Source organism: Nicotiana tomentosiformis, chromosome 6 (genome assembly GCF_000390325.3).
Source record: "Nicotiana tomentosiformis chromosome 6, ASM39032v3, whole genome shotgun sequence".
In the NCBI taxonomy this organism is placed as follows: Eukaryota; Viridiplantae; Streptophyta; class Magnoliopsida; order Solanales; family Solanaceae; genus Nicotiana; species Nicotiana tomentosiformis.
The window spans coordinates 136,360,465-136,375,019 of record NC_090817.1 but is presented as its reverse complement, the minus strand read 5'-3'; the positions used below and the strand labels follow the sequence as shown (position 1 = coordinate 136,375,019).

Below are 14,555 nucleotides of genomic sequence, written 5' to 3'. Positions count from 1 at the left end.
TAAGAACTCATTATGTTAAATTGTGACAAACGTGCCAAGTGACCTCCTTATCACCCTTAACTTCAGAAATCCACGGTTTTTACAAGTAACTGTCATTAGATTCAAATTGCAGGTTAAGCCACATGGAGGAAAATCAACTAGCAGATACCCTAACAAAAAGAAGCCTAAATTGTAACGTGGATAGAAAATTATACACTATGATTTCCTGCCTCTTTCTTTGAAAATTATATGCAAACACCTAAATTGGGTAATTGTGAAATTGCCATTACCTTGCAACCCCAGTTTTCCAAAGTTAACTGCTACTCCCGGGGCGGAGGTACAATGCTCGATGCGGGTTCGACCGAACCCGGTAGTTTTTGTTCAAATCATGTATTTATTTTAAAAAATTCATTGAATATGCACAGCTTATTAATTTAGAACTCAATAACTTAAAAAGATTACAATTTCGAACTCATAAGGTTCAAATCTTGGCTCTGCCTCCCGCTACTGCTTGATAAAGAAAAAAGCACATGAAGTGCAACGCATATGGAGTAAATATTTATCGCCTAAAGGTAGAAAGGCATGTCAGAATTGTTATTGAAGTCATAACATCATGTAGGTCGATGGCATAGAAAGCACATGCTTTGTTGCAGGCTATATAGCTCCCACCTGCCAAGTTGCTTGCTTTCAAGATCTTAACTTGATACTACTGCCTAGTCTTATCCGCTTAAAAAAAACGGATCCTCCAATAGATTTAATTTTTATATTTGTAACGATTCAAATAAAAAGTTCCTCAAATTTGGAATATTAAAAATTAGCTCAAAAGTGAATATATTCAAGAAGTAATGGATAGTATGGATACTCATATTATTCATCGGTACGGTTAGACTATTTTCTAACTGTATTAAATAAGAACGGATCGGATATTTTATCCATTTCTGCATTATCCGTTTTTTACCCACTCATATTTAATCTGACCCGCCCGTTTGTCACCCCTACAACTACCTACCAACTGCACCGTATAATCTCCATCTTTCTAAAGAGAATTCAGGCTCCATCATTTCTCTATTTTGAGTCATAGAGGTTTTGGACTGAGAGAGGAAGCCAGCAGTATTGAACTAGCTATGGACCACTTGGTTTACCAGATTTGATCACAATACCCGTATGCTGGCAGATATAGCTAGGAATGGCAGGCGGTGCGGGCGGGATTCTGTCTGAACCCGCACAATTTCAACCCGCCCCACCCGCCTCGCATAGGATTTAAACCCGCATTCACCCGCCCCACACTCCACCCGCGTTCACCTGCCCCGCCCCGCAAATTTTTCCAATAAAAATTCTCTCATTTCCTTTTAGAAGATGATTGTGACAAGAAAAATAGATCGCCTTTTACAAGCTAAATTTTTCATTCATATATTTCAAACGTGGAAGGGTCGCTGTTTATTTGTCTTTCAAATTTTTTCTAACAAATAAATAGCACGGAATAGTGATATTATATATGGTACTAATAGTTATAAGTGATTCAAAAAATAAAAGACGAAATTTTTTCATATGAATTTACCGGCAAACAAAAATGAGAAAGATTAATACAAAAAGATGAAAAAAGTAGTAAAGATTTTTAAAACTCTATAACAGTTCTTTATAGTTTTGTTTATGTTCAAAACTTCTAACAATTTCAATAGCCAGATCATTCATTGTATCTAGACACATGAATTGATGACGGTGTATCTTGGGTTGAGATCATTTAGTTCAAAAAATTAAATTTCCGTCCCGCCCCGCGTGATTTTTTTAATTTAAAATTTGAACCCCCGTCCACCAACCGCAAACTCTCAAACCCGCTAACGCTCAAACCCGCATCGTCCCGCACCCGCACCGCCCCATTACCATCCCTAAATATAGCTCAATAGAGTGTCATGTCCTTCGTAATGTTAGCACTCCTTATTTTTAAAGGATTTAAGTTATATATATACACATACAATATTAAATTTTTTGTATAATATCATTCCAATTTTACTAGTTATAGTAGGTTATTATTCTAATAATTTTTAGATTATATATCATGTCAGGGATTGAGCTAGAAGGTTCATTAGTTACGGGTTCGACTAGTCAATCCCAGTAGCATTAGTCGAGACTCTATATTAGTAATTTCAAAACCAAATACTATTTTATTATCGAATAATTTAGAACTCATAAAACAAGTGCTATCAAGGTAGGAAGAATAACATTATTGTTGTGAACTTTACCTATAAAGGAAAAAAGGAAAAACGATTAATAAAAAAAAAAGAAGAGAAGTGTGATAAATCTTGAAAGATATGGAGAATTTTGCCCACGAGCTGATGGTCAAGAGTACAAATCAAATAAAGCTGCAGTAGGATCTTTTTAGAAGGAGAAATGATCTGCAGATGAATGGTTCAACTTGTAGGATCCAGGCCAGATAGTAGTTACCAATTAAAATCACGCGCAGAAGATACTTATAACCACCAAGATCTTGAATGATTGGAAAAATCATATCCTCCATTCATGTCAGTTTAAAAGTTAACTCCCATTTACTGTAGTAGTCAATAAATTACTGCGCCGTACATCTTTTCTAACTCCACTCTTGATTGGTTAAAAAACTTTAAATATAATTGATTTTACGATTATAAGTTCTATATAAGCATTAGTTCCATATACATACAAAAAAGATTTCATGAAAAGATAATTGTGGGTAATTATTTATAAAAACATTAAATGATAATCTTTTAGAAAAAAAAGGAAATGATCTTCTAAAAATGGTAAAAAATATTTACATTTTTAGTGCATATCCAAATATCAAATACTATATCTCGTAACATGAAAGTAAAGAGTATCCATAGAAGACAATTAGTTGATTTTATCTTATGGTTGAAAAGCAGGGGAACCCTCTTTGTTTCTCTATTTAGTAAAGAGATATTTTTCCCATTTTTTGCTTTTAAGAATATGGCCTAACGATTAATGAAACTTATAGAAGATCATTGTCAATCTGACTATTGTCAAGCTGATTCAAACACCACGGTTAATAAGTAAATATCAATCGTGCATGATAAATATGTAAAGGATAAGACAATCTCGAAATAACTAATTGTGAGATTAGTTATACTGTGATTTTATTTCATGTAATTAATTTTTTATCTGTCGTACCAAATGAGCTAAACTCAACTATTAAGAGTTACAGTGTATCTTTGGCTGTCCTTTTACCTAAACTCAACTCGTGAAAAACTGTTATAACAAATTAAAGTAGAGAGTACACATATAGTAGGGACAGGTGTACTGGGGTAACCCTTTTTACCAAGAATACCTTTCCCTCAATCTTCTCTCGCTTCCTATTTTCCTATAAAAGAAGCCTTCTACACTGCTACTCTTCAATAGGTTAACTCCTCCAAATATCTATTTCTAACATAGCCCTAGCACCCTTTTCTTCCTTCAACGTCACCCCCCACCCACCCACCCACCCACAAAACCCTAAAAAATCCCCCTTTTTTTTGTCCTGAGAAAATTATATGGTACTGCAAAATGTAAATTTAGGGTAATGAGTATAGAGGAAGTGGGCAAAAAAGGGTGATAATTGTTGACAGAAGATAGAGAGCACTGATGATGATATGCTAATTAAATTTGTGCAGCAAAAGCATCTCAATTCATTTGTGCTCTCTATGCTTCTGTCATCACCTTCAGCCAACTATCCCTCTCTTCTCTTAACTTCATCTAATTTTCCTCTTTTCATTCGTCTGTTTTCTTGAAATTTATTTCACATTTCGTATATGTAGTTAATGTTGGTTCTTCAAGAAACAGCTTCTCTTACCCTCGGCAGAGGCAAAGTCTGCCCCTCCTCAGACTTCTCTTGTGAAATTATAGTGGGTTGTTATTATATATGTATTTTATGTATATAGTCAAATTCTAGATGTTTCTCATCCCATGACATATTTCTTTTATCTGCTAGTATATAGGTTCTCATTTTCCGGTGATTTCTCTAAGATGAAAGCAAAAATTCTATAAAATGAAAGATTTTGAAATCTATTTGGATGATTAATTTACATAATTGGAGATTCCTTTTGCGGCTGTCTCTTGCTTTGCAAACTTGTTAGAAGCAAAATCTGAAAGTGAAAGTTATTTATTTCTCATGATTTACCATAATTCGATTGTTTATATATTTTTCTCTTTATGTTTCACCAGATTATTGACTTTCTAACTGTTTGATTAATTCTTGAGTTCTATACTTACTCTATCTTGTGAGTTCACCTATGCTTTTGCAGCTATTGCTAGATCCAAAGCTCCTCGCTTTGACAAGCACTCAAAGGACATTTCTGAGGAATGAGATGTTAATTAAGCTACCTTTACATGTAAACCCTCTACTCTTTCTCTCAATTTTGTAATAATTCAAGTTATAATCAAAATCTAATATATATATATATATATATATATATATATATATATATATATATATATATGTGTGTGTGGGGGGGGGGAGGGTTGAGGGGGAGGGGGGATGATAAGCCATGAAGTTCATCAAATAGACTTAACAAAAGATTGTCTATTAAAATTAAGCTTTTTACTTATTTGCATTTAGAGTTTAATTAGAAATAGACTAACTATCCCCTAACTACGGACTCTAATTTTAGCTGAAAGTACTACTCTTTTATGTCTTTGATAGATATGCTTCCTAAAGTAATAGGCACTACTGGTCCTATGGCATATGATAATGGACTTTGTAAGGCTAAAACATCATGTGATGTTAAGGATTTAATGTATTCACATGTTTGTTATAGGCCTCCACACTTTTAAGGTTTAACCAAACTAATTAAAATCTGGTGAGACAAATGAAAAGCCGATCAATCAGAGGATATGTTAAATATATAGTCTCTAGAAAAACATGAAAGTAACAAAATTAAAATGGAAAACAAGAAGGCTTAATCTCTGGACAATTAGTAAATACAGTAGAACTAAAATAAGGAAGGTACGCATGATAATTTTATGCGTAATTATCATCACATGTAAACTATTTTCTTCATATTTTACAGCAAGTTACTTGTGTGTTATCTAAACAAAAATTATTCCTAAAGAAAAATAAACTGAAGAAATTAATAAGGTTAAAGAGCAGAAGACCTCAACATATTTCGCATCCAGAAGTTAAAAACCATGACAAAATTTCCCTTTCTGTCTATTGAGATAGTAATGTTGTAATAACCTAAAATAATTTTTATATACTTATTAATTGTGAAATTATAGAATTAACATTATTTGTAGTTATTGGGTTAAATACTAAGCTAGTAAAAAAAGAAAAATTATTATAACATATAAGATAGTGTACTGGTTAATTTGTTAGTAGGCCAATTTTTATAATATATACATATATGATCGGTAGTAAATTAGTTAACTCAATTGATTTAAAAAAAAAAAAGGAGAAGAAGCTGGTGGGTCTATCCCCACCTTGTTAGGTTTTATTTATAAACAATTTATAAACAAAAAGGAGGCTTTGGGATATAAACTTGACGGCAACGTGAATAGCTAGCAGGCAGAGAAGCCAATTGGGTTGATTCCACTAACATTAAGTTTTAACACTTATTCTGGAGCAAAACATCGTTGTCCAAGAAGCAACGAAAAGGAATCACTTTAGCTACACTTTGGTGTTAAGTTCAGGTACTACTAAATTTTGGTTATGTCTTTTCAATTGAATTTTTGTCAACTAGTAATGAAACAATAGAAATCAGTGACTATGCAATATTTAGTAGAATTAAATAATATATAGGATTTGAAACTTTTTATGAGAACTCAATTATTAAAGTTGCATCAGATTTTTGAACCAATTATTTAATACTTTCTCCGTTCCAATTTATGTGAACCTGTTTGACTGGGCACGAGCATGCGCTCGGTAGAATCGGTGGTTGTTGACCAACCGCAAATATATATTATTTTGTAAAAAGCTAAAATTATTCAATAAGTGATTTGTGATATGGTGTGATGTGGCGTAGCCTCGTGCTATGGCGTTGGGGCGTTAGAAATTATTTCTTCGCTGCCGTAATATATTTGGGGCATTGTGTATGCGCCGTGGTAGATTTGGGGCATTGTGTATGCCGCCGTGGTAGATTTGGGGCATTGTGTATGCCGCCATGGTAGATTTGGGACATTGTGTATGCCGCCGTAGTAGATTTGGGATATTGTGTATGGTGTCGTGGACACGTTGGGGTGTTTGATTAATTTCCTGCACTGCCGTTAATGACAAGTCCTTAGAGTGTGTGTGTATATATATATATATATATATATATATATATATATATATTGTTGTTGAATAATTGTTTGGACCTTATAGAGTAATTATATGGTGAACGATTTCTATGCTCATTGTGTGTTTGTATTTTCTAACACTTGTTCCAGAGGTATTCAGAGTGGCGGGTTAAGGATCTTACTGGTTATATTTACGTATAACTCACTCCTTACCTGCATGTCTATGCAAATACTATTGGTGAAGACAGAGCTAGTAGCTAACGAGTTCGCTAGAGTTAATTTAGTTATTGAGGTTAGCCGCCGCATTATTCGTGGAGGCTGCCAAAAGAGTCTTTATTATTTATTCATATGATATCTTTTGTAATTCTCTTAGATGCTCCATGGTTTAGTGTGCGATTTGGACTAGAGTTTCAGTGTAATATTTTGAGATATTAATTGTTCATAATTAATTATCAGATTATTTGGATACTCATTTAATTAATCAAATGCTACAAATTAATGGCTAAGATATAAAAGTATGCTTCGCTTGACGGGTGGTGTTAGCTGGGTGCCAGTCACGTCTGGGGGTAGTTTCGGACGTGACAAATTTCAAACAAAGCTGTGACTTATAGAGTGGTTTATTTAGCAAAATAGATGGGAAAAAGCTAACTGTTTGAACTTCCTTACCACTCATATAATTGGAGCTAACACAGAAGCTGGTTTGAGTTCTTTACTAATATAATTGGGAGCTAAAATAGAAGCTGGTTGGAGTTCTTTTACTAATATAATTAGAGCTGAAACAGAAGCTAGTTTGACAGAAAGCTTATATAATAAATGTTTAATTCTTGGGCAAAATAGAAGCTGGTTCTAGTTCTTTACCACACACGAAGGTGTCCCGTGAAGCTTAACTAGTTATACTCTTGGGCAAAGTTTATATACAAATTCCATCCTTAAACCTGTGTTTTACTTTAGTTACTATTGTTGCTTTTCATTTTCTTGAGCCGAGAGTCTATTGGAAACAATCTCTTTATCTGTGCAAGATAGGGTAAGGTTTGTGTGCACTCTACACCTCTCCAAGTCTCTTTTTTCATTTTATTGGGATAAAAGATAGGTTAGTTGTTTTATTTCTCATCATTCTAATCAACACTAAGGGGTCGTTTGGTAGGATACATTAGGTAAAATAATGCATGCATTAACTTTGTGTATTAATAATGCTTTGTTTGGTAAACTTTTTGAACTTATGCATTAGTTATGCAAGCATTAGTTATACACCTTATTTGGTATTATCCTATGCATAACTAATGCATAAGAAACTATGGTATTAACAATGCAATGGGTTTTAATGCATGCATTAACTTAGTTAAAGACAAAAATGTCCTTCAAAATTTATACTTGATTAAAATATGCTATTATATAATGCAATTTTGAAATAATCCAAGAAAGTGAGAAATAAAATTATATCCCTAGTAAATAAATAAATACTTAGCATATTTTCTATTTTATAAATAAATATTAAGTTCTATACTACAATATAGCTAGACAAATCAAATAATTTGTTTATACCCTTTTCATACACTAACATTCCTCAACATATGTTTCTTTAAAAAAGATGTGGTGTGGACTGGTTATGAGGGTATTTTTGTAAACAAATAATTCTTTTAGAAATTGTGCAATGCTTTAGTACATCAAACCAAACAATGGATAAGAAATATGTCAGCATAACTAATACCAGCATAACTAATGCAAACATAACTAATACCAGCATTACTAATACACCCTATTCAGCATTATACCAAACGACCCCTAAAGATGTGAGATTATGTACCCTTGTTCATCTTTCCAACAAACCCACATAATATACATAGGGGAGCTGTACATTATTGGAGCTATATAGAGTAAGGGACTTATGATGAAGTGAATATTATTTCTGAAAGAATACTTGGATGGGGCATTTCAATTGATAATCCAATTTTTGACAAATGAAGAACCCTCACTTCATATTATCATTAAACAATTCAGCTCTTGCTGAATCTGGTTTGTGATCCAGAAATCCAGTGTTCAGTGTTTTTAGGGTTCGTTAATCATAGGCGATATAGGATTTCTTGAATATGGGTGCACCACTAAAAAAAAGTATTAAGTGGAAAAATTCTTGTTTCCTCAAGGTAAATAATCTAATATTCAACCAAGTGTATCATTCAATTTGTTTTGGAGCAGGGGTGCCAACAGATAATATTAGACTAATTCTAGAAAATACCCACATAAAATACTTAATTTGACAGTGAGACCATGGGTTCACGTGTCCCATGGTTGGGACTATAAATCCGCCCGTCATTAATTATTAAGTCCCACCTTCACGCCATTTTTTAAAAATCCCAAATTTGAGCTTGTCTTTTTGATAATTAAACTTGCCAGGTTCCACCCTGGGATGATATTGAGGTATTAAAGCTTTGATCAGCTTACCCTGCTATATGTATTCACTGTGAAGTACTTCCCACTATATGTAAACTAATGTTTTCTATACACCCTACGTATTCTTTTTTTTTTCCTTTCTTTTTTAATAGTGAACTTTCTGTGGGTTCTTGCAAAAGTATGAAATCAAACTAAAGCCAAAGAATAAAACCACTGAAGAAAGAAGAGATGGGAAATATACATCAGCATTGAAGAAGAGAAAATGTGGCAGCAGATGAGAAGACCAGAATTGGATAAATGTTTGTTTTTACACAATGGTGAGTCTGAGCATAGTTTAGCTTCATGTGCTCTAACAGTGTAAAATTTTTAAAAATACACTGATAGGAAAAAATTTCATTACACTATTAGTATATATAAATTAAATCCCTGAATTCAGCCCACATCATCATTGAGTGGATGATTTTTTATTACCATGTGACTTGTCAATGGAAGAAGAAACGTAAATAAAATGCATGTGTGTATTAAAAAAAAAAAAAGAATAAAGAATTCCTATCGGCTATTAGCTAATCTTTTGGGAGCAACTAGACAAAATGGTCTTTCCAAGATTAAGAAGACTAAATTTGAAGTATTCCTAAAGTAGTTACCTCCAACAAACATAGCTTATGATTGAATATATTGTGTCACTTTATCTATAATGAATGAAAATGAGACCCCGAGGCAGTGCAGTCAGAATTTTTCCTAACCGGTGTCAAAATATAAATAAGTAAGCAGAAACAGAGTCAGGATTTAAAATTTTATGGGTTCGGGATTTTAATTCTTTTTAGTTACTGGTTCTAAATTAATAATTTATACATGTTTAATGAATTTCTTAAGACAAATACATGATTTGAACTAAAGCTATTGGGTTCGGCCGAACCCGTAAGTTATACACTCCCTCCGTCCCTATAAGTAAGCATATGAAAAAAATTAAGGGGAGTCAACACATAATATATATATATAAAAATAAAATATTTAACATATCCACGCGATATAATTTCGGACAAAGGGGTGTCAATTGACTCCCCTTGCCGATGAGCGGCTCCGCCACTGTCCCCAGGTTGGGGCACTACAAGTTTAACATTGATGGTGCAGCACTAGGCAACCCAGGGAAAGAAGGCACTTGTGATATCTTCGGGAACTCCAGTGGTGACATAATAAACACACACCTATAAAACTAATGTCGAACTAGCAGCTCTTCTCCAGGGTTTGGAAATTGCTGAGGACAGGAATCTCACTCCACTAGAATAGCCGACTCAACTGAGGTTATAAGAATGCTAAAAATGGGCAATGACATTTACGAACCTATTATCTCTGAGTGCAAGTTGTTGATTCAAAGAATGGGCAAGATAACGATCCAGCACAGCCACATTGAGCAAAATAGGGTAGTTGATCTTTCGGCAAAAGAAGGAACCAAGCCGGAGGTTTTTAGAACATTGACCATGTTTATAGTTTCTCGGGTGTTTGCAAATCAAGCATTTTGGGCAAACATAGTAGGAACTACATTTACTAGACATGTTTTGAATTGTAATATTAACGGCCTAAATACACCCGGATTTGATGGGGGATTCTAGCATTCCCTCTGTTGTACCTATTCAAACAGTTTAATTAATTTATGCACGCATCCCTTAACCCCAATCCCCCCTCCCCCCCAAAAAACCCCCCCAAAAAAAAGTCGTATTCCTGTCAACCCTGCATGACTTCCCCATTCACATATCTAGTGGTGTCCTGTCTAAATTCAGATCCTTTGTGCTATATGGACAGTCGGATGGTTTTGTGCTGCCAATTGATTAGGATTTATTCATCACATTCTAATAGTAGGAGGGTCTATTGAAAATAGCATCTCTATCCTCACAAGGTAGAGGTAAGGTCTGCGTGCACATTACTCTCCTCAGACCTCGAGGTGTGGATAATATTGAGTATGTTGTTGTTGTTGAATTCTAACAGCACGAGGTTCTTTAAATTCCTTTTTTTTGGAGTAATATTTCCTTGTTTTGATAGTAGTATTAGATTTGGGAATATCGTTGTCTAGATTTAGTAAAAAAAAATTTAAATTTACTAAATATATTGTTCTCCATATATTTGAAAAGACACGAGTTGAGACAAGATGCGCCGACACGGCAAATCAAACTAGTACAAGAGGAGAATTTCATGTTCATGTCATGTGGTTAGCCAATCTGTAGTTGAAAGCTGTAACCATGAATTACGACATCTCATCGGCTAACATTATCACTAACCTTCATTCGTAATTGTGTCTAGATAACATACATCCGCCTACTTATGAATGATCTTATTTGAGGATGAATATCATATATTAGTTTCGATTAGTTTTGATTTATGTGAACTTATTTTTTTTTAAATATTGTTTAAAAAAAAATTAAATTTGACAATAATGTAACTTAAACTTTTTATTTTATTCTTGATATAGTCCAAACTTTACTAGGAATGTTAAGAAAACCTCCGTCAGTGATAAGCTTTTATAATCAGATAGATGCTATGGCATATTTAAAAGCTACAAGCTTCAAAATTCTTATAGCTACCTATGTTATGACATGCTTAACATTACAAGTTTCAAAAAAAAATTATTCTTAAGCTTCGTGCCTACTCAAATAGCTTGAAAATTTCCGGTAAAAGAAAGATGGTGCATCTGTCTCTCTTAACCATGTCTTGTTTTGTGGCCATTAATGAATATATTGTGCTTCAAGATTCATCTGCCTCTATCTTACTTTAGTATCTCATTACATCTTCCTAAACGGGATGCATGCATATGTTAAGTGTAGCCGTAGTTATAATCATGATTATCAAAAAGCTTCACTTCCGTATACGTTGAACAAAGTTCAGAATCGTTAATTAACAGAGAATCAAACCTTTTCAATGCCAGAGAAGTTTTACTAATATCCTTTTAACGGCTGTGATGTGACCGTGTATATAATCTTGTAGCTAACTCAAACTTTAGCATCGACTCTTTGATATATTATAAGAATTCGAGAAAAAAGCTGTACCCATTTCAAGGAAACAAATAAACACACACACACACATAAAGAAAAAAAAAACGGAGGAATAATTATTTCAAGGAAGGGAGAGTTGCTTACCTGAAGAAGAGTGGTGAAATTAACCTTCAGAAGTGAAGAAGCTTGGTTTACTTCTTTTCAGTCAACATTTACCCATTCATCTTTTTTGCTCTTTTTCATCTCCGCAATGACAGCTGATAGGGCGGCTCAACAGTCTTAAAGCAAAGCGGTCTTAATATATATATATATATATATATATATATATATATATATATAAATTTAATGAGCATCATTTTTTAAAAAATTAGACAAGTGAGGATGTGAAATGAAAAAAATGAGAACTAAAAAAAATTGAATGAATTTAATGTTATTGCATTACAACTGAAATGAGAAAACTTATAAAACATACTTCGTTTATCCCAACTTATGTGACTCCTTTTTTTTATTCAGTCCCTTTCTATATTTGGTAAAAATTTAACTTTAGATTTTTCTTTATACCCTTAATGAGATGATTTCTATCCCACAAATTTCTATGATTAATTTTAGATTATAAGTTTTAAAAGTCTTCCTTTATTTGATAAACTTCATGTTAAGTCAAACACTTTCATATAAATTGAGACGGAGAGAGTATAATTTATGTAAGGAAAATAAATAATAAGTTAAATTATTAGATATAGTTACGTGATTAACTAATAAATAGAGAAATATAATTTAGTAAAAACGTAAAATAAGATTGACAGAAAACTATTTTGGTTATGTTAATTAGAAGAAAAAATTGAGTTATAAAAAATTAATATGACAAAAAAAAAATTATTAATAATAAAAAGAAATAATTATATAAATAATATACAGTTATAGAGAGAGAAATAGTAATTTAGAGGACCTTAAATTTTTGGGTGCTTTAGGGTCTGGCCCCTGCAGCTGATGAACATATTCTTGATGCTATTTCAGGCTAGAGCAGGCCGGTGAAGACGGAAAAAGCAAAAGCCAAGTGGAAGTGTGAAAAACTTAATTGAAATGTCACAATCTGAGAAACAAAAAAATTGGCGGAATGTTAGCCGGTCCATTTGTGTGGACAGGAATTTGTGTAGTGGCCGTCTTACTTTCAATCTTGAACTAGTAATTAATGAAGTGATAAAAGTTATAAGATTAATTCAAATTTCAGCAGAAATAAAGAAAATTAATATAGTGATTTCTTTTCAGCAAAATTATTCATTATTTATACCTATAACAAAATGATATATATTATACTTAACAAAATAATCCAAATGCATCCAAACTTAACCTAATAAGTAGTACATTAATACAAGAAATTCAGAATTAGTAGTAGTATTAAACATTTGAGCATGTTAGGGAAGAGAGATCATGGAGATTTGTGCGAAAGGGAAAGAAAAAAAAAAGGCAAAAAGGAGGATGTCGAGTTGTCAAAAGTCATAATACAGGAAGCTTATCCAAACAGTTGCAGAGTCTGCTATTGGCTATATTCCACGGTCCAATACATGCTATATGTAGGCCTCCATACAGTCAGCTTGAGTTCTATGACCAAAGATTTTCAGCAAACTATAAAAAAGATGGTGTAAATGGTGGATGGAGAGGTGATTAATAGCTTCATTGGCCAAACTTCTAAAATCTCCTTATTTTGAGTAATATTTTTTAAAAAGTACTAATATTTATAAAAATCGATTTATGTTTGATTAATTAATTTAAAAAATATTTTTTAGCAATAATTAATATTTGGACAAACTTTTAAAAACTGATTCTAAGTGTATTTTTCTAAAAACGTGCTTTTGAGAAAACTGCTTTCAAAGAGAAGCTACATTTTTCTACTTCTCAAAATCTGTTTCTGGTTCTCCTCAAAAGAACTTTTTTTTTCCTTCTACAAGATTGGCCAAACATCTCAATTTTTGAACAAAAGTACTTTTGGCCCAAAATAAAACTTGACCGAACAGGCTATAATTAAGGTAAATGTCTAAAAGGGCAAGCGTCTTTGATGAATATAATTCGTATACAAAATTCCAGTTCTAGTTAAATAAATACTCCCTTCATTTATAACAACATTATACTCAATATGGTCTCATAAATAAGGTATGAGAAAGGTTATGAATACATAGACTTTATCTGTATTTCATGCGGATAAAGAAATTATATATGATGAATTTTCGGCTCAAGCAAAGCATGTAAAAATACTCCCTCCATTCTATGTGGGCAATGTTGTTTTAGTTTGTTTCAAGAATAATAACTTTTAAAATTTGAAATAATTCAACTTAACGTTTACATGTTATGTTTAATGAAAAGATCTTTCGATCGTACAAATGTTCTAAAAGGTTTAACAATATGTTTCAAAAATTTTATAGTTATGTAAATATTATAATATATTTATAATCATAAATTTAGAAGTTTTATTATGATATATATTAGAAGGTTTAATATATACTTTTTTTTTCTTCAAAAGTATTTTTCGAAAAAGTACTTTTACATAGTCGAAGTTTGTGTTTGGCCAATTCATTTGGATAGTACCTTTTGTAAGCAAATTGTATTAGGCCAATCTTTCAAATAGTACTTTTGAGTATCAAATTACGAAAAATGACAGTAAAGATTTAATTTGTAATTGGTACTATTTAAAATGAGATATGAATTTAAATATTTATTATTAAAAAAATCAACTAAAATATAAAACATAAAGTAACAATATAAATTAAAGATTTTAATTAATATAAAATATAGTTATTCCAAAGAAACAATATTGGATACCTAGTATTACTTATTACTTACATGATAATTTAAATATATCAAAATATATCATTCAATATAAATTAAAAATTTATTCCTATAAATTACTATATAAAAGAAAAGATTTATTTATAATGGAGAGAATATTTTGAAGAGGAATAGGAGAAAGAGGATAAA

The 14,555-nt window shown here is 32.2% G+C and overlaps 1 long non-coding RNA gene across 1 annotated transcript; it reads left to right on the top strand.

The window, feature by feature from the left end:
* Positions 1-2,074: 2,074 nt before the first annotated feature.
* Positions 2,075-6,681, top strand: LOC138893418 (uncharacterized). Its single transcript, XR_011408881.1, has 2 exons — positions 2,075-4,331; positions 6,364-6,681. It is a non-coding gene; the product is annotated as an uncharacterized lncRNA (long non-coding RNA).
* Positions 6,682-14,555: the final 7,874 nt, after the last annotated feature.